The sequence below is a fragment of the Tachyglossus aculeatus genome, chromosome 14, assembly GCF_015852505.1.
Source record: "Tachyglossus aculeatus isolate mTacAcu1 chromosome 14, mTacAcu1.pri, whole genome shotgun sequence".
NCBI lineage: Eukaryota > Metazoa > Chordata > Mammalia > Monotremata > Tachyglossidae > Tachyglossus > Tachyglossus aculeatus.
The window spans coordinates 17,101,525-17,124,300 of NC_052079.1; positions in this window are offsets into that span (position 1 = coordinate 17,101,525).

Genomic DNA, 22,776 nt, shown 5'->3' on the forward strand with positions numbered 1-22,776 from the left:
TTAATGACAGCAATTGAAGTATTTATTAAACACTTATTATGTACTAATTTGGGATTGACACAAGATAATCATCAGACACGATCCTTGTTCAACATTGGGAACATAGTATAAGAAGAAAGGAGAACAGGAAGTTATCCCCCATATTACAGATGAGGAAACTGAGGCACAGAGAAGTGAAGTGACCTGCCTAACATCACACAGCAGATAAGTGGCACAGCCAGGATTAGAACCCAGGTCCCCTGACTTGGAGGTCCATGATCTTTCCACTGGGACTGTTTCTGATCTGATGGTCCTGTTTCTACCCCAGCACTTAGCACAGTGCTTGGCACATAGTAAGCGCTTAACAAATGTAATATTATCATTGTTATTTTTTAATATTTTATCAAGGATTTATTGTTTATGTGTGGACTGGCACCTTGCTTAGTGCTTTACCATCTGTTTGTTTTTAATGGTATTTGCTAAGTGCTTACTATATGCCAATCACTGCTAAATGCTGGGACAGATGCAAGATAATCAAGTTGGACACAGTCCATGTCCCACCTGGGGATCTCAGTCTTAATCCCCATTTTACAGATGAGGTAAATGAGGTAAAGAGAAGTCAAGTGAATCACCCAAGGTCACCCAGCAGATGCCCCTCCTACCTCACCTCCCTTCTGTCCTTCTCCAGCCCAGCCCGCACCCTCCACTCCTCTGCCGCTCACCTCCTCACTGTACCTCATTCTCACCGGTCCCACCATCGACCCCCGGCCCACGTCCTCCCCCTGGCCTGGAATGCCCTCCCTCCGCACATCCACCAAGCTAGCTCTCTTCCTCCCTTCAAAGCCCTACTGAGAGCTCATCTCCTCCAGGAGGCCTTCCCAGAATGAGCCCCCTTTTTCCTCTCCTCCTCCCCATTCCCCCGCCCTACCTCCTTCCCCTCCCCGCAGCACCTGTATATATGTTTGTACAGATTTATTACTCTATTTTACTTGTACATATTTACTATTCTATTTATTTTGTTAATGATGTGCATCTAGCTTTATTTCTATTTATTCCGATGACTTGACACCTGTCCACATGTTTTGTTTTGTTGCCTGTCTCCCCCTTCTAGACTGTGAGCCCGTTGTTGGTAGGGACCATCTCTATATGTTGCCAACTTGTACTTCCCAAGTGATTAGTACAGTGCTCTGCATACAGTAAGTGCTCAATAAATATGATTGAATGAATGAATGAATGAAAAGTGGTGGTGCTGGGACTAGAACCCTGGTCGTCTGACTCCCAAGCCCGTGCTTTTTCCACTAAGCCAGGTTGTTTCTCAATTATCTATTGTCTCCTCAATTCTCTATTAACTATTGGTTGATAGATACTGTTCCTACCCATGGGGGCTTTTAGAATCTACTAGACATATCACGAATGATCGATGTGAACACCGTAACCCACGGTTTATATACTGCCGAGATCACTTCTCTTAATGTCACAGCCGTGAACTGTACATCCCACATGTGTCAGAATGGCTCTGTGAGGCCTAAAAGTCCTTTTCACACTGGGAACACAGCAGAAAAGTTGTGTTTCACTCCACTCTTACATTCACTCTTCGCAGCACCCAGAAAGCTTTCATTTTTTCAGTTCTGCCTCAAGGACAATATAGAACATATGGAAGGATGTACACACAGACACAAATCCACAAGGCAGATGTTTGGTTTAATGAGCGTCTTGGTGGACTGGAAATTGAATTTCCGAGAGGATGTGTAAGTCAAGGAAAACACTCCCGATACCGCGGGTGGGAGTCAGTGGTGAGATTTATGGAAGAGCAAAGGGAGGGAGTCCACTGGGGGAGGAGAGTGAGAAATTCAGACAGGCAGTTCAGGTTCAGAGCACAGCCAGCTTCATAAACACAGTGGATGGTTAGGTGGCTGAGGGAATAATAACAATAATAGTAATAGCATTTATTAAGCGCTTACTATGTGCAAAACACTGTTCTAAGTGCCGGGGAGGTTACAAGGTGATCAGATTGTCCCACGGGGAGCTCACAGTCTTAATCCCCATTTTACAGATGAGGTAACTGAAGCTCAGAGAAGTTAAGTGACTTGCCCAAAGTCACACAGCTGGCAATTGGCAGAGCCGGGATCTGAACCCATGACCTCTGACTCCAAAGTCCTTGCTGTTTCCACTGAGCCATGCTGCTTCTTTGTGACAGAGACTACCTCCTTCACCACTGGTTCTCCCCAGCATGCTCCCTGTCTTCGCATTCAGACAGTCAGTCAGTCCGACATATTTATTGAGTCATAATGACTGTTGATATTTGTCAATATCAGTACTGCATCAGCTGCCAAACTACTTTGTGAGCAGATCTTTGGGTTAGCTTTACACTCCTTTCAATCCATATGTCGAGAGGTGTAGGACTTTGCCCCAGGGCCATCAATCGCCTGTTTGGGTCACCAGTTTGGGTCACTCATTGAGTGCCTGAGAACCAGCACCACACAATGGAGTCCCTCGTTTCATTGGAACTTGGGAATTAGAAGTTTTCTAGAGCTAACTCAGCTCTCCTCAGGTGTCCTCAAAATAAAGGAAGATGGATCTGACACACTTAGAAAGGTTGCCCAGCAGCTGATTTGCTTTCCTTTGCCAGGGATCTAACCCCTCAAAACAGCTGTGTGCTATTTCACCATGGTCATCAGGTGCCCGTTGAAAGGTGGTGGAGTTTGTGCACTTTGGAAGGCTGTTTGTTTCTGGCAATCACAGCTCCCATGGTCAAAGGCTGCGTCTTGGTCCTTTAAAGCAAGGAGATGCTTATTAGAGCAGACACCTGGATTTTACATCAGGTCTGAGACTCCATAATTCTACCCATAATAAAACCCAAGAGCTGAACATAGTGGGCTTTCATAGATGGGAGGACTAGGTCTCCTCATGAGATTCCAATTTTCATTAGGTGGATGTCTTGGATATTATTTTGAATATAAGGATTATTGAATGTGGCCTCAAACAACACTTTTTTTGTACTACACTATTAGATGAAGAGAAAATTAGAGATTTGGTGCCAAGAAATGACCTGTTTGATCAAGAGAAAATCAGCTGCAACTAAAAGGAATGCTACAGTGTTACCTCGGTCACACTTCTTGAAGATTAGGTTGGGAAGCAAAGTTCTAACCTTCTGGCTGCATTGGTCTGCATTGAGTTTAATTGTTAGTCAAATTAGTCGATGGTATTTTAGCGCTCACTGTTCTGCTAAGCACAACCATGTGGCAAAACCAGGATCCCTGCTGTCGGAATAGCGAGCCTACAGCCTAATTGGGTGAGACAGGCAGATGTCAATCATTAAGTATAGTAGAAGAAAGAAACAAGGATATAATAGTAACATCAGTATATTGGGGTGAAGTGAACAAATGAATAATTAAAAACACGTATACGTTAATGATGAGGGTGGATGGCAAGAGCAGGGGCTTGGGAGTCAGAAGATGTGGGCTCTAATCCTGGCTCTGCCATTCGTCTGTTGAGTGACCTTGGACAAGTCACTTCATTCCCTGGCCTCAGTTACCTCAGCTGTAAAATGAGGATTAAGACTGTGAGTCCTATGTGGGACAGGTATGGTGTTCAACCTGATTAACTTGTATCTACCCCAGCACTTTGAACAGTGCTTGGCTCATGGTAAGCAATTAACAAATACCATCATTCTTATTATTATCAGGGGAGCAAGCCCGAGCCCCACAATTACAGGGTAAATGAAACCAGGGTGTCCGTTATTTAGGAAGTGAGTGACTAATCTCTTCCTGACTAGCTCCCTGACTAATCTTTCACATCCTTACACATATATTTGTACAGATCTATTACTCTATTTATTTTACTTGTATGTATTTACTATTCTATTTATTTTGTTAATGATGTGCATATAGCTTTAATTCTATTTGTTCTGACGGTTTTGACACTTGTCTATATGTTTTGTTTTGTTATCTTCTCCCCCTTCTAGACTGTGAGCCCATTGTTGGGTAGGGACCGTCTGTAGATGTTGCCGACTTGTACTTCCCAAGTGCTTAGTACAGTGCTCTGCACACAGTAAGCGCTCAATAAATATGATTGAATGAATGAATTCCTAATATGCCACAACCATATCTACCCAACTTTATGCATCCTTGTACTCAAATGCTTTTAATGCTTGTCTCCCCCACTAGTTTACAAATCCCTTAAGGAGGGGAAGGAGAACCCCTATTAAATCTAGACTATAAGTTCCTTGTGGGCAGGGAATGTGTCTACTGTGTCCAACTCAATTAGTATCTGCCCCAGTGCTTAGAACAGTGTCTGGCACAAAATAAGTGCTTAGCAAATACCATCATTATTATTATTATTATTACCAGGTCTGTTATATTGTACTCTCCCAAGCACTCATTACATTGTCAATCAATTAGTCATATTTATTGAGTGTTTATTGTGTGCAGAATGCTATTCTAAGCACTTTAGAGAGTACAATATAGCAATAGAACAGACATTCCCTGCCCACCAAGAGCTTTAAGGTCTCAATAAATGCATTTCATTGATTGAAATCTATTATTAGTATTATTATAGAGTTGGTAGACTTGATCTCTGTCTTCTAGTTTACAGTCCAGTGGCAGAGGAGTGGTGAGAGGAGAAAATACCAGGTGTGTGGGATGAGGAGGGCGGGGGATGGGAGGGACACAGAAGAGAAATAAGGCAGAGAGGCAGCAGTTTCCCAGATGCTCTTATCTTATCTCCAAAGGTGTACCTTGCACAAGAAGAAAATTATCATTTGGACAGCAGAGATGCAGCTCTCTTCTCCGAGACAAGCAATAACACCACAACTACAGGAGCAACTGAGGTGTGTATCAATCAATCAGTGATATTGACTGAGCAGTTATGGGGTGCATAGCACTGTAATAATCATAATTATGGTTCCTGGTAAGCGCTCACTATATGCTGAGCACTGTATAAGCACTGGAGTAGATACAAAATGATCAGGTTGGACACTTCTTCTCCCTCATGGGATTCAGAGTCTAAATAGGAGGGATTAGGATTTAATCCCCATTTTGTACCTGGGGAAACCAAGGTGCAGGGAAGTTAAATGCCTTGCCCAACATCACACAGCAGACAAATGGTGGAGCCGGGATTAGAATCCAAGTCCTCTGATGCCCAGGCTCATGCTCTTTCTACTAGGACACACTGTTTTTCTTCTGCCTCACTGTACTAAGTGCTTGGGAGAGGATAATGAAATAGATTTGGTTGTCACGATGCCTACCTTGGATTCCCCTTTCCCTCTTCCTGCCTTCTCACCTAGGGGTTCTGGGGGGCTAGGGAAGAGAGAGAAGTAGTGGCCCCACATGGAATCCTGCTCTGGGGCTCAAGACAGTTTATTTTGCCTCAGAACAGACAACTAAGGTGACCAGGCTACAGAAGTCAGGAAAGACATTGTGTGGATAACTCTGCCCCTTCAGACACCTTGATCTCCTCCTCCCAGTTAAACTTTAACTTTCCAAACCGGTCAACAAGGCTGAGGAGGGAAAGGGGAGGGAGGCAGCAGATAACAGGAAAAGTTTCAGTCACTCAGGATGAGTTCAGAATAAGGCAGGAAAACTTCAAAAGAAAACTGTTCAAATAGATTCAGTCTAGAGTCCATCTCCTCCCACACTAATCCCCTCTCTGTACCACCCAACATGAAAAGAGTCAAACTTTTCCTACCCTGTTTAGACAACCATTTGAGTTAGTGGACTTGTGCAGAGCAGTGTTTTAGGGACATGATTTGGTGCAGCAGTGAAGGGTAGACTGGAGAGGGGAGAGAGTGGAGGCAGGGAAGCCAAAGAGGAGGCTTACAGTAGGACAGGAGACTTACTAAGGAACTAGAGAGCCACATTTCTACCAGGCCTTTGTCTATCCCAACCCAACCGCGTGGAGCAGCAGCCAGGGATTTGGCATAGGGAAAGACAAAATCGACTTTCTCCAGTGGAAATTGCAGCAAAAGTTATAGGGACTTGGTAAGTGGGATGCCAGTCTGAATATACCCTCTGACACTGCAAAAAGCTTTTGCCATCACTGTGCCTGGCACTCCGTTGCTTGCTGTGTGACCTTGGGCAAGTCACTTAACTTATCTGGGCCTCAGTTTCCTCCACTATGAAACAGGGATTCAATCCCTGTTCTCTCTCCTACTTGAGACTGTGAGCCCCATGAGGAAACTGGGGGGGACTGTGTCCAACCTAATGAACCCCAGAGCTTAGAACAGTGCTTGACACAGAGTCAGCACTTTAACAAGTACCAAAAAACAAACAAACAAACCCTCAGGAAAAGGATCAGGAGAGTCTTTGGACTGGTCTGCTCTGCTCTTTTGCAGTTACTTTTTGGCGAGAGAGGTAAACTGCCTCTCCACTGCTTCAACATTATGAGCTTTCACGGTGGAAAATCTGGGACCCAACTTGGACCCAGCTTGTTGCAACCAGTTTCAGCCCGTGGCATTGAAGCACTGCCCCATGCTAGAGAATAACCCAGGACAAATAACAATAATAATAATTATGGTACTTTTTAAGCGCTTACTACGTGCCAAGCACTGTTCTAAGTCCTGGGGTAGATATAAGTAATTCAGCTTGGACACAGTCCCTGTTCCCAACATGGGGCACACGCACTTAATCAGCTTGAGAAGCAGCGTGGCTTAGAGGAAAGAGCCCGGGCTTGGGAGTCAAGAGGTTGTGGGTTCTAATCCTGACTCTGCCACTTAGCTATGTGACTTTGGGCGAATCACTCAATTTCTCTGTGCCTTCAACTGTAAAATGGGGATTAAGGCTGTGAGCCCCATGTGCGACAACGTGATTACCTTGTATCTACCCCAGCGCTTAGAACAGCGCTTGGCACATAGTAAGCGCTTAACAAATACGATTATTATTATTATTATTATTAATCCCCATTTTACAGATGAGGTAACTGAGGCCCAGAGAAGTTAAGTTACCTGCTCATGGTCAGCCAACGGATGAGAGACAGGATTAGAACTCAGAGCCTTTGGACTCTCAGACCAGGGCTCTACCCACTAGGCCACCCTCCTTCCCCACCAGACTGCAACAGCATTTGGGGCAGGGTGGGGTGGTCAAAGAGGGAAAGAGCATTACGTGATCTGTTATGTGGGTGTGGGAAAATCTGGTTATTGTTGTATTGTCCTCTCCCAAGTGCTTAGTACCGAGCTCTGCACGCAGAAAGCGCTCAATAAATATGCTTGATTGAATGAATGAAAGAGGTTCTCGGTCCAGGCATTTCCAGATCTGGGGAAAGAGGAGGGGGGTGTCTGGCTAGCTTTGAGAGTGGCCCCTTTTTGCTTCTCAACCTAAACCTGGCCAAGATTTTCTCCCTGCCAATGGTGACCCCAGTGTCCGGTCTCCCCCTCCCCAACCCTGCTAGGCGACTGCAGCAGGCTGAAGTGGGAGAGCAATCGATCTTGTTTAGACGCCGGGGTGTTGCTAACACTTCCTGCTGGAATTCGTGGCCATGGCTATTGATTGTGTTCTTCCCATTTCTGCACAGACCAGACGCCCAGCCGTCTGGGGGGAGGGGAGAAGGAGTGGGAAAGGAGGGGAGGGGAAGAGGGGGAATAAAAGGGATGGAGGAGAGGGGGAGTGGGAGGGGGAGAAGAAATGGGGGGAAGGAATGGGAAGGAAAGTGTGGGTGGGAAGGAGTGGGAGGGAAAGAAAGAGCGGGAAGGGGAGAAAAATGGGAAGGGATGAGGGGGAGCGGGAGAGTAAAAGAGGGTGGAGGAGAAGAGTGGGAAAATGTGGGCGGGGAGAATGAGTGGGAGGGAAAAAAGAGTGGGAAGGGGAGAAAAATATGGTAAGGGGGGAAGGGGAGAGGCAGAGTAAAAGGGGGTGGAGGAGAAGAAGAGTGGGAAAGTGTGGGTGGGGGGAAGGAGTAAAAAGAAAAGAAAAAGTGGGAAGGGGAGAAAAATGGGAAGGGAGGAGGGGGAAGGGGAGTGGGAGAGTAAAAGGGGGTGGAGGAGAGGAGGAGTGGAAGGGGGAGAAGAAATGGGGGGAAGGAATTGTGTGGGGAGAAGAAATGGGAGGGAAAGTTTAGGCGGGAGAAGGAGTGAGAGGGAAAGAAAAAGTGGGAAGGGGAGAAAAAAATGGGAAGGGAGGAGGGGGAGGGGGGAAGAGAGTGTTGGGGGGGGTCAGCGGCGCCCTCAGAAACAAACCACTGCTCCTCCTTTCCTCCCTCCTCCCGCCCCCTCCCCCGTTCCCCTCGAGGGTCCCGAGCTCTCAGCCTTTTTTTTATGAATGAACTGAATGGCAGTGACAAATTAACCCCCTCCCCTCCGGGGCCTGCCGGCCTCCAGCTCCAGACACACACGGTCCGCCTTGGCCCGGATCCCGGCCTGGGGGTCAAGGGGAGGGCCTGGGTTGGGGGGGCTTCCTTCCCCGAGGCCCGGCCCCCCCCCCCCAGATCCCCAACCCCCCAGTCCTTTGCCCTCTAGGCCCCAAGAACTCTTTTAATAATAATAATAGCATTTATTAAGCGCTTACTATGTGCAAAGCACTGTTCTAAGCGCTAATATAAGGTAATAATAATTATTATGGTATTTATTCAGCACTTACTACATGCGAAGCACTATTCTAAGCGCTGGGGTAGATACAAGGTAATCAGGTTGTCCCACATGGGGCTCACAATCTTCATCTCCATTTTACAGATGAGGAAACTGGGGCACAGAGAATAATAATAATAATGATGATAATAATGGTATTTGTTAAGCGCTTACAATGTGCCAAGCACTGTTCTAAGCATTCATTCAATCATATTTATTGAACGCTACTGTGTGTAGAGCACTGTACTAACTTACACCGGGGTAGATACAAGGTCATCAGGTTGTCCCATGTGGGGCTCACAGTCTTAATACCCATTTTACAGATGTGGTAATATGTAATAATAATAATAATAATAATAATAATAATAATAATAATAGTATTTGTTAAGCGCATACTGTGTGCCAAGCACGGTTCTGGAGTAGATACAAGGTAATCTGGTTGTCCCACGTAGGGCTCACAGTCTTCATCCCCATTTAACAGATGAAGTAACTAAGGCACAGAGAAGTGAAGTGGCTTGCCCAAGGTCACAGAGCAGACAGGTGGTGGAGTCGGGATTAGAATCCAAGCCCCTGCTCTTTCCACTAAGCCTCGCTGGATGTCCAGGGTAGGATAGGGAATGTCACTGTTTATTGTTGCATTGTTCTTTCCCAAGCGCTTAGTACAGTGCTCTGCGCACCGTAAGCGCTTAATCAATGCTATTATTATTAAATTATTATTAGTATTGTTATTCTCTGTGCCTTAGTTCCTTCATCTGTAAAATGGAGATGAAGACTGTGAGCCCCAGGTGGGACACCCTGATTACCTTGTATCAACTCCAGCGCTTAGAACGGTGCTTGGCACATAGTAAGCGCTTAACAAATAGCGTTATTACTGAATTTACACACACACACAAACACATACACACACACCCCTTTTCAACCCCTCCCCTCACACCACACATCACACCCTGCAAACCTACACTGCATTAGGCATTCCCACCCTCCGCCCAATAATTCACTCCATTGTATTTAGTGAACGCTTCCTGCACGCAGAGCCCTGTCCTAAACGCTCGGGGAAGTACCACACAACAGTAACTAAGCATCACCTGCAGCCTACACACACATCCGCCTGACATATCCTTTCGCTTCACCCATCCTAGTACTATCTATTGATCACCCAATGAGCGCGGAACACTGTCCTAAGCGCTAAGCACAGGCGGATTCCGGGCCCGCCATGAGCTCACAGTCTAGCGGACCACCCAAGGGGGTCACACAAAAGCCCACTTTATCCTCCACAACCCCTCAAATGGTGTGGCACTACACACATTCCACAAGGCACACACCCTGCGTTATACACGCTACCTGCGCAAAACATGCCTTATCCATTCAATCGTATTTATTGAGCACTTACTCTGTGCAGAGCACTCTACTAAGCTCTTCTAGACTGTGAGCCCACTGTTGGGTAGGGACCGTCTCTATATGTTGCCAACTTGTACTTCCCAAGCGCTTAGTACAGTGCTCTGCACACAGTAAGCACTCAATAAATACGATTGATTGATTGATTGAAAGTACAATTCAGCAATAAAGAGAGACAATCCCTGCCCACACAGGACTTACAGTCTAGAAGGGGGAAGACAGACATCAAAAGGAGTAAATGTAAATATAAATAAAATATATAAATAAATAAACTCATAGATATATTCCTGGCACGCCCCCATGTCATAATAATAATGATGATGATGATGATGTTTGTTAAGCAGCATGGCTCAGTGGAAAGAGCCCTGGACTTGGGAGTCAGAGGTCATGGGTTATAATGCTGACTCTGCCACTTATCAGCTGTTTACCTTGGGCAAGTCACTTAACTTCTCTGTGCCTCAGTTACCTCATCTGCAAAATGGGAATTAAAACTATGAGTCCCCCATGGGACAACCTGATCACCTTGTACCCTCCCCAGCGTTTAGAACAGTGCTTTGCACATAGTAAGCACTTACCAAATACCATCATCATTATAATTATTATTCTCTGAGCCTCAGTTACCTCATCTGTAAAATGGGGATTAAGTCTGTGAGCCCCATGTGGGACAACCTGTTCAGCTCAGTGGAAAGAGCACGGGCTTTGGAGTCAGAGGTCATGGGTTCGAATTCTGGCTCTGCCAACTGTCAGCTATGTGACTTTGAGCAAGTCACTTAACTTCTCTGAGCCTCTCAGTTCCCTCATCTGTAAAATGAGGATTAAGACTGTGAGCCCCCCGTGGGACAACTTGATCACCTTGTAACGCCCCGCAGCGCTTAGAACAGTGCTCTTCACCTAGTAAGCGCTTAACAAATGCCATCATTATTACTATCATTACCCAGCGTTTAGAACAGTGCTTGGCGCATAGTAAGCGATTAACGAATGCCAAAATTATTATTATTATTATGCGCCAAGCACTGCTCTGAGCCATATCTACGCCCCCCCTCCTCCCTCCACATTCAACCCCCCCCCACACTCACACACACACACTCACACACACACACACACACACACACACACACACACACACACACACACACACACACTTGCTAATCCATTCCGGGATCGCATTCCTTGCAAGTCCATTTGCTAGCCAGAAGGGGAAGGGGGTGGGGGGCGTCTGGCATGTGCGCTTGTGTTTATTAAAGGAAAGGCGAGGGGGGGTGGGGGGGGAGGGAGAAAGGGGGCTGGATTTTTATTTTATTTTGGGGAGGGGAGGGGAGGGGAGGGGACTGGCCAACGCTTCTCTCCTTGGCGGCCGGTCCTGATCGTGGGAAAGTGGTCCTTGGGAAAGGATCGGGCCTTCTTTGTCCGCCTTGTTCCACTGTAATCGATCTCACTTCGAGTTGCGGGGCGGAAAACTTCAAAGCCCCCCAGACTCCCTCCCCTTCCCCCACCTCTGGGCAGCGGGGTGGCCCCCCCTCCCCCCTCCAGCCCCAACCCTGGGTCTGGGGGAGGGGGACCCGGTGGGAGCCCCCTCCCCCAAATCCTGCAGCTGCCTAGCTGTCCCACCCCTTTGCAGGCCTGTCCACCCCAAAGGGGCTGGGGGGCGTCGAGGTGTCGGGGTGCAGGGGGAGGGGGCTGCTGCTGCTGCTGCTGGGGGTGGGCCTCTTGCTTGGGCCGGGGGGCCAGTCGCCCATCAGAAGTGGGAGGAACGGACCGGGTTCAGGGCGAGGGCCAGCGGAGCCGGGACCGCCCGGGGATTGGGGCAGGTTTAGGGACAAAAAAAGCCACCCACCCACACCACACCCCCTCCTCCCGGCCACCCTGCTTTCACATAGGCTAGCTCAGCCGCTCCTTCTCTCTCTCCTCTCCCCCTCCCTCTCTCCCTTTCCCTCCCTCTCTCTCTCTCCCTCTCCCTTTCCCTTTCTCTCTCTCTCCCTCCCACTCTCCCTCTATCTCCCTTCTCCCTCTCCCACTCTCCCTCTCCAACTCTCTCTCTCTCCCTCTCCCACTCTTTCTCTCCCTCTCCCACTCTTTCTCTCCCTCTCCCACTCTTTCTCTCCCTTTCTCCCTCTCTCTCCCTTTCCCACCCTTCCTCTCTCTCACTCCCTCTCTAATCTCCCCCATCCCTCTGTCTCTCCATCTCCCTCTCTCTCCCTTTCCCACTCTCCCTCTCTCTTACTCCCTCTCTCTCTCTCCCTCTCCCACTTTCCCTCTCTATCCATCTCTATCTCCCTCTTTCTCTTTCTCTCTCTCCTTCTCCCACTCTTTCTCTCTCTGTATCTGCCTCTCTGTCCATCTTTTTATCTCTCTATCTCCCTCTCTCTTCCTCTCTCCCACTCCCACTCTCTCTCTATCCATCTCTCTGTCTCTCCCTATCTCCCTCTCTCTTCCTTTCCCACTCTCCATCTCTCTCTTACTCCCTCTCTATCTCTCTCTCCCTCTCCCACTCTTTCTCTCTCTGTATCTGCCTCTCTGTCCATCTTTTTATCTCTCTATCTCCCTCTCTCTTTCTCTCTCCCACTCCCACTCTCTCTCTATCCATCTCTCTGTCTCTCCCTATCTCCCTCTCTCTTCCTTTCCCACTCTCCATCTCTCTCTGACTCCCTCTCTATCTCTCTCTCCCTCTCCCACTCTCCTCTCTCTCTATCCATCTGTCTCCCTCCCTCTCTCTCTCTCTCTCCCTCTCCCACTCTCCCTCTCTCAGTATCCATCTATCTCCCTCTCTCTATCTCTCCCTCTCCCACTCTCCTACTCTCTCCCCCCTCTCTCCCTCTCCCACCCTCCCTTTCTCTTTCCCTCTCTCTCTATCCATCTCTCTGTCTCTTTCTCTATCTCTCTCTCACCTTTGTTAAGCACTTACCATGCACCAGACACTGTTCCAAGCACTGGGATAGATGCAAGCTAAACAGTATGGGCACAATCCATGTCCCACATGGGGCTCACAGTCTTAATCCCCATTTTACAGATGAGGCACATAAAAATGAAGTAACTTGCCTACACACTCACTCTTGCACCAACAGCAAACCCAGATCTCTGATGATCCTCCTCTCAAAGATTGTGTCCTCTGAAAGGGAACACATTGGAGCCCTCAGAAAAGTCTCAGCATTTCCAATCAATCAGTTAATGGTATTTATTGAACACTAACTATGAGCAGAGGACTGTACTGAGCTCTTGGGAGAGTGCAGCACAACAGAATTAGCAGATGTGTTCCCTGCCCATAAGGAGCTTACAGTCTGGAGGGGATGGACTTAATAGGCTTCCTGCCTTCAAGAAGGGTGGGTCTCAAACCACCATAGTAATAATTGTGCTATTTGCTGAATGCTTTCTATGTGCCAAACACTGTACTGAGCACTGGGGTAGATGCAAGATCATCAGGTCCCATGTTGGGACTCACAATCTAAGTAGGAGGGGGAACAGTTTTTGATCCCCCATTTTGTAGATGAGGGAACTGAGGCACAGAGAAGAGTTAGGTGACTTGCCCAGGGTCACACAGCAGGCTAGTGGCAGAGCTGGGATTAGAATCCAAGTCCTCAGACTGCTAAGACTGATGCTCTATCCACTAGACTACACTGCTTCTCATACAAATGATACCAAACTCGAGAAATAGGGCATCTTCCACCTTATCCCTTCTAAAGTTTATTAATAACAATGATAATATTTGTTACGTGCTGACTAGGTGACAAGCACTGTTCTAAATAATCAGGTAAACCCCAGTCCCACATGGAGTTCACAGCTTGAAGGGGACAGAGGGCAGGTAGGTTTTCCTCATTTTACAGTTGAGGAAATTAAGGGACAGAGAAGTGACTTACTTAATGAGATATTTTTTAAGCACTTACTATGTGCCAGGCACTCCGCTAAATGCTGGAGTAATCAAGCTAATCAGATTGGACACAGTCCGTGTCCCACAAGGGGCTCAGTCTTAATCCCCATTTTACAGATGAGGTAACTGAGGCCCAGAGAAGTGAAGTGACTTGTCCTAGGTCACACAGCAGACAACTGGCAGAGCTAGAATTAGAACCCAGTTCCTTCGGATTCCCAGGCCCGTGCTCTATACAGTAGGCTGTTTCTCAACAGCAAGCAAGTGGTGGAGTCGGGATTAGAACCCAAAGCCCTCCTGACTCTCAGCCCCGTGTTTGTTCCACTAAGCCACATTGCTTCTCACTCTGTCAGAGACTTCTTCGCAGTTATCTTAAACCTGTACCTGAAGTTTAAGCCCATTTCCCCTTTTTCTGTCCTCAGAATCAATCGATCAATCATATTTATTGAGTGCTTACTATGTGCAGTGCACTGTATTAACTGCTTGGAAGAGTACAATATAATAATATAACAGATGTATTCCCTGCCCACGGTGAGTTTACAGTCTAGAGGGAGAGAGAGACAATAGTATAAATAAATAAAATTTCTTATAAGTATGTAATGCTGAGGGGCTGGGAGGGGGGATGAATAAAGGGAGTGAGTCAGAGCAACACAGAAGGGAGTGGGAGAAAAGGGAAGGAGGGCTTTGTCAGCAAAGCCCTCTTGGGGGAGACATGCCTTTAATAAGGTTTTTTTTTTTTACGGGTGGAGGGGGAGTGTGATTTTATATCGAATATGAAGAGGGAAGGCATTCCAGGACAGAGGAGGATGTGAGCGAGAGGTCCGTGGTGAGATAGACGAGATTGAGATACATTGAGAAGGTTAGCATTAGAGGAGCGAAGTGTGGGCTGGCTTGCAGTAGGAGAGTAGCGAGGTGAGGTAGGAGGGGGCAAGCTGATTAAATAATAAATACCATAATAATAATTATTCTTACTATTATTAAAGCCGATGGTAAGGTGTTTCTGTTTGATGGGGAGGTGGATGGGCAACCACTGGTAGTTCTTAAGAAATAGAGAAACATGGACTGAACTTTTTTGTTGAAAAGTGGTCTGGGCAACAGAGTGAAGTGTGGACTGGAGTGGGGAGACATAGGAGGCAGGGAGGTCAGCAAGGAGGCTGCTACAGTAATCAAGGCAGGATGGGATCAGTGCTTGGATTAACATGGTAGCAGTTTGGATAGAGAGGAAAGGATGGATTTTAGCAATGTCATGAAGGTTGAACCAACAGGCTTTAGTGATAGATTGAATATGTGGGATGAATGAGAGGAGTCTAAGATAATACCAAGGCTAGGGGTTTGTGAGACAGGAGGGTTGGTGGCGAGGTCTACAGTGATGGGCAAGTCAGGAGAAGGACAGAGTTTGGGTGTTTTTGACATGTTAAGTTTGAGGTGATGGCAGGACATCCAAGTAGAAGTGTCTCGAAGGCAGGAGGAGATGCAAAACTGCAGAGCGGGAAAGAGATCAGGGCTGCAGATGTAGATTTGGGAATCATCCACATAGAGGTGGCAGTTGAAGCCTTGGGAGCAGGTATAGATGGAGAAAAGAAGGGGACCCAGAACTGAACCTTGAGGAACATCCACAGAAAGGAGGTGGGAGGCAGAGAAGGTGTCTGTTAAAAAGACTGAGAATGAGCGGCCAGAGAGATAGGAGGAGGACCAGGAGACGACAATGTCAGTGAAGCTGATACTGCATAATGTTTCCAGGAGAAGGGGGTGGTTGATAGTCTCAAAGGCAGCTGAGAAGTTGAGGAGGATTGGGATGGAGTAGAGGCTGTTGGATTTGGCAAGAAGGAGATCATTTGTCACTTTTAAGAGGACGATTTCTGTGGAGCGAAGGGGATGGAAGCCAGATTGGAGGGGGGCAAGGAGAGAATCGGAAGAGAGGAACTTTAGACAGCGGGTCATGGATGTGGACATAAGTAATGTGGGGCTGGGACGAATAAACGGTGCAAAGGGCAAACAAGTGAGAAAGAACATCTGGTCACCAGCCAATAATAGCGAATTTCTTTCTATGAAGTCCACCAGTGAATCAATCAAACAATGGTATTTATTGAGTACATCCTGTGTGCAGAGCAATGTACTAAGCACTTGGGAAAGCACAGTCATTCATTCATTTATTCAATCGTGAATTCATGACTGAGTCCTCATTTTTGTTAATGACATTTGTTAAGCGCTTACTACGTGCCAGCCACTGTACTAAGTGCTGGGGTAGAGTCAAGCTAATCAGTTTGGACATGGTCCATGTCCCACTTTGGGCTCACAGTCTTAATCCCTGTTTTACAGATGAGGTCACCGAAGGCACAGAGAAGTGAAGGTCACACAGGAGTCAAATGGTGGAGCCAGGTTTTAGAACCCAGATCCTTCTGACTCCTAGCCTTATGCTCTTCCACTAGACTACACTGCTTTCTTGTAATTGTCTTCAAATATGTTGCTTTAACAGGTGAATGTTTTGGTAACTTTTGAGAATGTTGACTCACCCTCTTAGACAAGTTATGTAGTAGTGTTATGTGAGAGTCTTATGTAGGAGAAGCAGCGTGGAAAGAGCCCAGGGCTGGGAGATAGAGGACCTGGGTTCCAATACTGGCTCTGCAAATGCTTGCTGTGTGACCTTGAGCAATCCACTTAACTTCTCTTTGCCTCAGTTTTCCTGTTCTCCCTCATACTTGGACTGCGAGCCCCAGGCAGGCCAGGGACTATATCCAACTTCGTTCACTTTTACCAACCCCAGCGCTTAGAACAGTGCGTGACACATAGTAAGTGCTGTAACCAAGTTCCATTTTTAAAAAAATGTGAGTGGCTTAGTGGAAAGAGCCCAGGCTTGGGAGTTAGAGGTCATGGGTTCTAATCCTGACTCCACCAATTATCAGCTGGGTGACTTGGGGAAGTTCACCTGGGCCTCAGTTACCTCATCTGTAAAATGGGGATTAAGACTGTGAGCCCCACGTGGGACAACCTGATTACCTTGTATCTACCCCAGAGCTTAAAACTGTGCTTGGAACATAGTAAGAGCTTAACAAATACCATTATTATCATTATTTTTCTCTTGTGGTGAAATCAGATATGCACCTGACTAAAAGTTTTAAATTGGAAATCAGCATTCGGAGCTGTCTAATAATAAAACATGGCTTGTCAGTTAGCCATCTGTTGTCAAGGGAAGTCTTAGAGGAGGGTCAATTTTAATTACAAATCTTTGGGGGCCATGTCTTGCCTGGAACTCTCCACTCACCAGTACCAGCTTGAATGACGAGCTAGGTTACATGAACATCTGAAGGACAGGTTTCTCCCACCACCCTCTCTCCCCCTCCTCCACCAACCTCCCCTCTTTAGAGACCTCATTTCCATGCAGAAAATGAGGATTTCCAAATCTCCTGTTGCGGGTCATGGCGAATCTCCAGGAAGAGGTGTGGTTTGCACAAAGAGGAACACTCTTGGCCAGAAAGCTCAAATTAGTCACATGTTGCCATCCCAGACAGTCGGAATTTGAGCCAGTGCAGTGGGTTTGAGTTACAATTGACTTTGGGAAGATTAACTTGCACTCTTGAATTGCCTTACACATGAGGCCAAAAGGGAGCTCTCTGGCTGCATGGGTTTTTACACATCTTCCAGCTAATCTGAGCCCCACACACCGTACCGGCGATTTGGAGAGGCCATGAATCCGTGACACTCTCCAGAAGACTCGAGGACTCATAAAGACTCAAGTGAATTACATGAAAGGTAAATGGAAACGTCTGTCAAGGGAGGCTGTGGTATTCACAATATTCCATGTGTTTTCTGGAAGGTAGTTAGAAGAGGTCATTTGCTCCATTCCCCTAGCCTCCTGGCCAGAGAACATTTAGACTATTTCAGAAAGACGAGAGTCAATCCTATTTTTGAAGGTCGCCAGAAGCAAGAAAATCCAGAGGGACAAACAGGCTGCTGACTAAGATATGGACCCTGATTTAGGGAAGTTGGTGATGTGGAGAAAGAGAAAGGTGGGAAGCCCGTTATGGTGTGGACAGAAGTGAAACCTGGAAAATTTAAACCCAAGATAATAATAATAATAATAATAATAATTGTGGTATTTGTTAGCACTTACTGTGTGTCAGGCGCTATACTAAGTGCTGGAGTGGATACACATGGGACTCCCGGTCTCAATCCCCATTTTACAGATGAGGTAACTGAGGCACAGAGAAGTGAAGTACATTTTGGTCACTGCAAGTGAGTCAGCTGCCCACACTTCGTGCAACTTTCCTCCTGAGAGTGTTTTTGGATTTTTTTTTTAAATGGCATTTGTTAAGCACTTACAATGCCAGGCAGTCCATGTCCCACATGGGGCTCACAGTTTTAATCCCTATTTGATAATCGATCAGTCATTCAATCATATTTATTGAGCATTTACTGATTGCAGAGCACTGCACTAAGCCCTTGAGAGAGTACAATACACCAATAAACAGACACATTCCCTGCCCACTATGAGCTTACATTCTAGAGAGTTTACACTCTAGAGAAGGCAGTCACTGAGGCACAGAGGAGTGAATTGACTTGCCCAAGGTCACACAGCAACAAATGATGGAGCTGAGATTAGAACCCAGATCCTTCTGACTCTCTGGCCCTTTCCTCTTTCCGCTAGACCACATTGCTTCTTAGGATTTCCCTAGTGAAGAAAGAGGGTATGCTCAATCTCTGTCTACCGGGAGGTTTGCTTTCAGAAGACGATTCTTCTGTGCAGCGTGGCTAAGTGGAAAGAGCCCAGGCTTTGGAGCCAGAGGTCATGGGTTCAAACCCCGGCTCCGCCACTTGTCAGCTGTGTGACTTTGGGCAAGTTACTTAACTTCTCTGTGCCTCAGTTACCTCATCTGTAAAATGGGGATTAAGACTGTGAGACCCCCAAGGGACAACCTGATCACCTTGTAACCTCCCCAGTGCTTAGAACAGTGCTTTGCACATAGTAAGCACTTAATAAATGCCATTATTATTATTATTATAGACTGAAATTGGAGGCATTACTTTTGTTTCTGGCATCAAACAATCGGTGGTACTGATTGAGCACTTACAGTGTACTGAGCACTGTACCAGGCTCCTGGGGGAGTACCATAAAGTAGAGTTGGTAGGCATGATCTCTGCCCACAGGAACTTACAGTCTAGTGGACATCCTTCCTTCCTTCCTTCCTTCCTTCCTTCCTTCCTTCCTTCCTTCCTTCCTTCCTTCCTCCCTTCCTCCCTCCCTCCCTCCCTCCCTTCCTCCCTTCCTCCCTTCCTCCCTTCCTCCCTTCCTTCCTTTTTTATGGCATTTGTTATGCACTTACTATGTGACAAGCTCTAGTCTAAGCACTAGGGTAGGTACAAGTTAATCAAATTGGAAACAGTCCTTGTCCCACAGGGGGTCACAGTCTAAACAGGAGGGAGAACAGGTATTTGCTTGTACCACTCTAGACTGTAAGCTCCTAGTGGGCAAGGATTGGATCTGTCAGAAATATTGCATTGCTCTCTCCCAATCAGCTAGCATTACTGGAAATACTATACTACTACTACCACTACTACTACTACTACTACTACTACTACTACTACTACTACTACTACTACTACTAATAATAATAATGCTATTTGTTAAGTGCTTACTACATGCAAAGCACTGTTCTAAGTGTTGGGGGGATACAAGGTGATCAGGTTGTCCCATGTGGGGCTCACAGTCTTAACCCCCATTTCACAGATGAGGTAACTGAGGCCCAGAGAAGTTAAGTGACTTGCCCAAAGTCACACAGTTGACAAGTGGCAGAGCTGGGATTAGAACCCATGACCTCTGACTCCCAACCCCAGGCTCTTTCCACTGAGCCACGCTGTTTCTCTATAATATATATATATATATATATATATATATATATATATATATATGTATTTAAATAGTATAAATAATAGTAATAAATAGATAAATAAATAATGATAAATAAATAGTAAATAATTTATAATAATAGCAGATAATTTACAACAGTAATTTATAATTATAATAATGTATTATAATAGTTTATAATAAACAATAAACAAATAATAATAAATAATACTATAAATAGTATTACTGCATTACTGGAAAGGGAACTACTTGAAAAGCAGAATTCAGACACACGCCCCCGCCCACAGACACGTAATTGTCCTTTGTCAATGCTATTGACAGTTTGCCAGTTGGGTACACAGTGCTTTGCACACAGTAAGTGCTCAATAAACTGATGGATTGATTGTGGCTGAAAAGACTGATACCCAGCTGACAGTGCATTCCACGGTGTGGGCCCTTAGCAATAGTTCCCTGACGTATTAATGCAAATCTTCAATCGGTGGTATTGATCGAGCATTTACTATGCACAAAGCACTGTACTAAGTGCTTGGGAGAGTACAATACAACAAAGTTGGTAGATCTCCAGACCATAAGCTCCCTCTAGACTGCAATCTTGTCGTGGGCAGGGAATGTGTCTGTTTATAATTGCATGGCACTCTCCCAAGTGCTTAGTACAGTGCTCTGCATATGTTAAGCGCTCAATAAATATGGCTCAGTGGAAAGAGCCCAGGCTTTGGAGTCAGAGGCCATGGGTTAAAGTCCCGGCTCAGCCACTTGTCAGCTGTGTGACTTTGGGCACTTCTCTGGGCCTCAGTTACCTCTTCTGTAAAATGGGGATTAAGACTGTGAGCCCCCCGTGGGACAACCTGATTACCTTGTAACCTCCCCAGCGCTTAGAACAGTGCTTGGCACACAGTAAGTGCTTAACAAATACCAACATTATTATTATTATTATTATTATGATTGACTGACCCACTAGACGCACTCCCTGCCCACAGTGAGATTACAGTCTAGAGGGGGAGGCAGACGTTAATATAAATAAAGCTCTTTTCTGAAACAACTTCTTGGTCTCCCGATCTTTCCAGAGCCTCTTCTCTAGGAGAACAGCCCCTCTCCGGATTGCTTCAAAGTCCACGGCTCCGTCATATGGTTCTGAGGCCGTGTTTTGCTTTGTGTTCAAAAGTGCTTTGCCTTCTCTTTGCCAAAATGGGCCCCATTTCGGTTCACAGAACAGCAGCTGCTTGAAAGTCCTGCTACTATCTGTTCTCCGCACTTATCCCTCCCAGCAGAGGGATTGTGTTGCTGAGGGCATGGCTTCAGTGCTGGTGAGTTGACTTTCTTTTTCACCGTATTTGTTAAGCGCTTATGATATGTGCCAGACACTGTTCATTCAATTGTATTTATTGAGCGCTTACTATGTGCAGAGCACTGTACTAAGCACTTGGGAGAATACCATTTTAATCATGAAAGCAAAAGATTTGCCTTTTGCCCAGGGCAGTTAGAAAATGATGCTAGTTTGGCAAAGCTTTAGGTGAAAGACATGAATCAATCAATCAATCAATCAATCAATCATATTTATTGAGTGCTTACTGTGTGCAGAGCACTGTACTAAGCGCTTAAGCTTAACATGAAGACACTAGAAGCAGCATGGTGTAGTGTGTAGAGCACGGCTGGCCTGGGTGTCAGAAGGGTATGGTTCTACTTCCGGCTCTGCCACTTGTCAGCTGTGTGACGTTGGGCAAGTCACTTTACTTCTCTGGGCCTCAGTTCCCTCATCTGTAAAATGGGGATTGAGACCGTGAGCCCCATGTGGGACGGGGTCTGTGCCTAACCTCCTTCCCGTCCCCACAGCACCCATATATATGTATATATGTTTGTACATATTTATTACTCTAGTTATTTATTTATTTTATTTGTACATATTTATTCTATTTATTTTATTTTGTTAATATGTTTGGTTTTGTTGTCTGTCTCCTCCTTCTAGACTGTGAGCCCACTGTTGGGTAGGGACCATCTCTATATGTTGCCAACTTGTACTTCCCAAGCGCTTAGCACGGTGCTCTGCACACAGTAAGCGCTCAATAAATACGATTGAATGAATGAACAATAAATAGACACATTCCCTGTCCAGAACAAACTTACAGTCTAAGCACTTGGGTAATCTGATTGGATTCAGTCCATGACCCAGATGGGGCTCACAGGCTTAATTGCCCAGTACCTCCACTACTTCCTCATCACTCTGTCCCTCACATGTGGACTCATGGCGTAGTGATAATAATAATAATAATAATAATAATGGCATTTATTAAGCACTTACTATGTGCAAAGAACTGTTCTAAGGGCTGTGGAGGTTACAAGGTGATCAGGTTGTCCCATGGGGGGCTCACAGTCTTAATCCCCATTTTACCAATGAGGTAACTAAGGCACACAGAGAAGTTAAGTGACGTGCCCAAAGTCACACAACTGACAGTTGGCGGAGCCGGGATTTGAACCCATGATCGCTGACTCCAAAGCCCGTGCTCTTTCCACTGAGCCACGCTGCTTCTCTGCAGTGGACAGAGCATGGCCCTGGGAGTCAGAAGGTCATGGGTTCAAATCCCTGCTCAGCCACTTGTCTGCCGTTTGACCTTAGCAAGTCACTTCATTCATAAAATCGTATTTATTGAGCACTTACTGTGTGCAGAGCACTGTACTAAGCCCTTACCCTCACTTCTCGGTGCCTCAGTTACCTCATCTGTAAAATGGGAATGGAGACTACGAGCCCTCTGAGGGTCAGAGGCTGTGTCCAACCCTATTTGCTTGTATCCATCCAGCCCTTTGAACCTAGCACAAACTAAGAGCTTAACAAATATAATATTACTATATTATTTTTAAGTAGCAGCTCATTCATTCATTCAATCGGATTTATTGAGCGCTTACTGTGTGCAGAGCACTGTACTAAGCGCTTGGGAAGTACAAGTTGGCAACATATAGAGACAGTCCCTACCCAACACCGGGCTCACAGTCTAGAAGGGGGAGACAGACAACAAAACAAAACATGTGGACAGGTGTCAAGTCATCAGAGAAAATAGAATTAAAGCTAGATGCACATCATTAGCAAAATAAATAGAATAGTAAATATGTACAAGTAAAATAAATAGATTAATA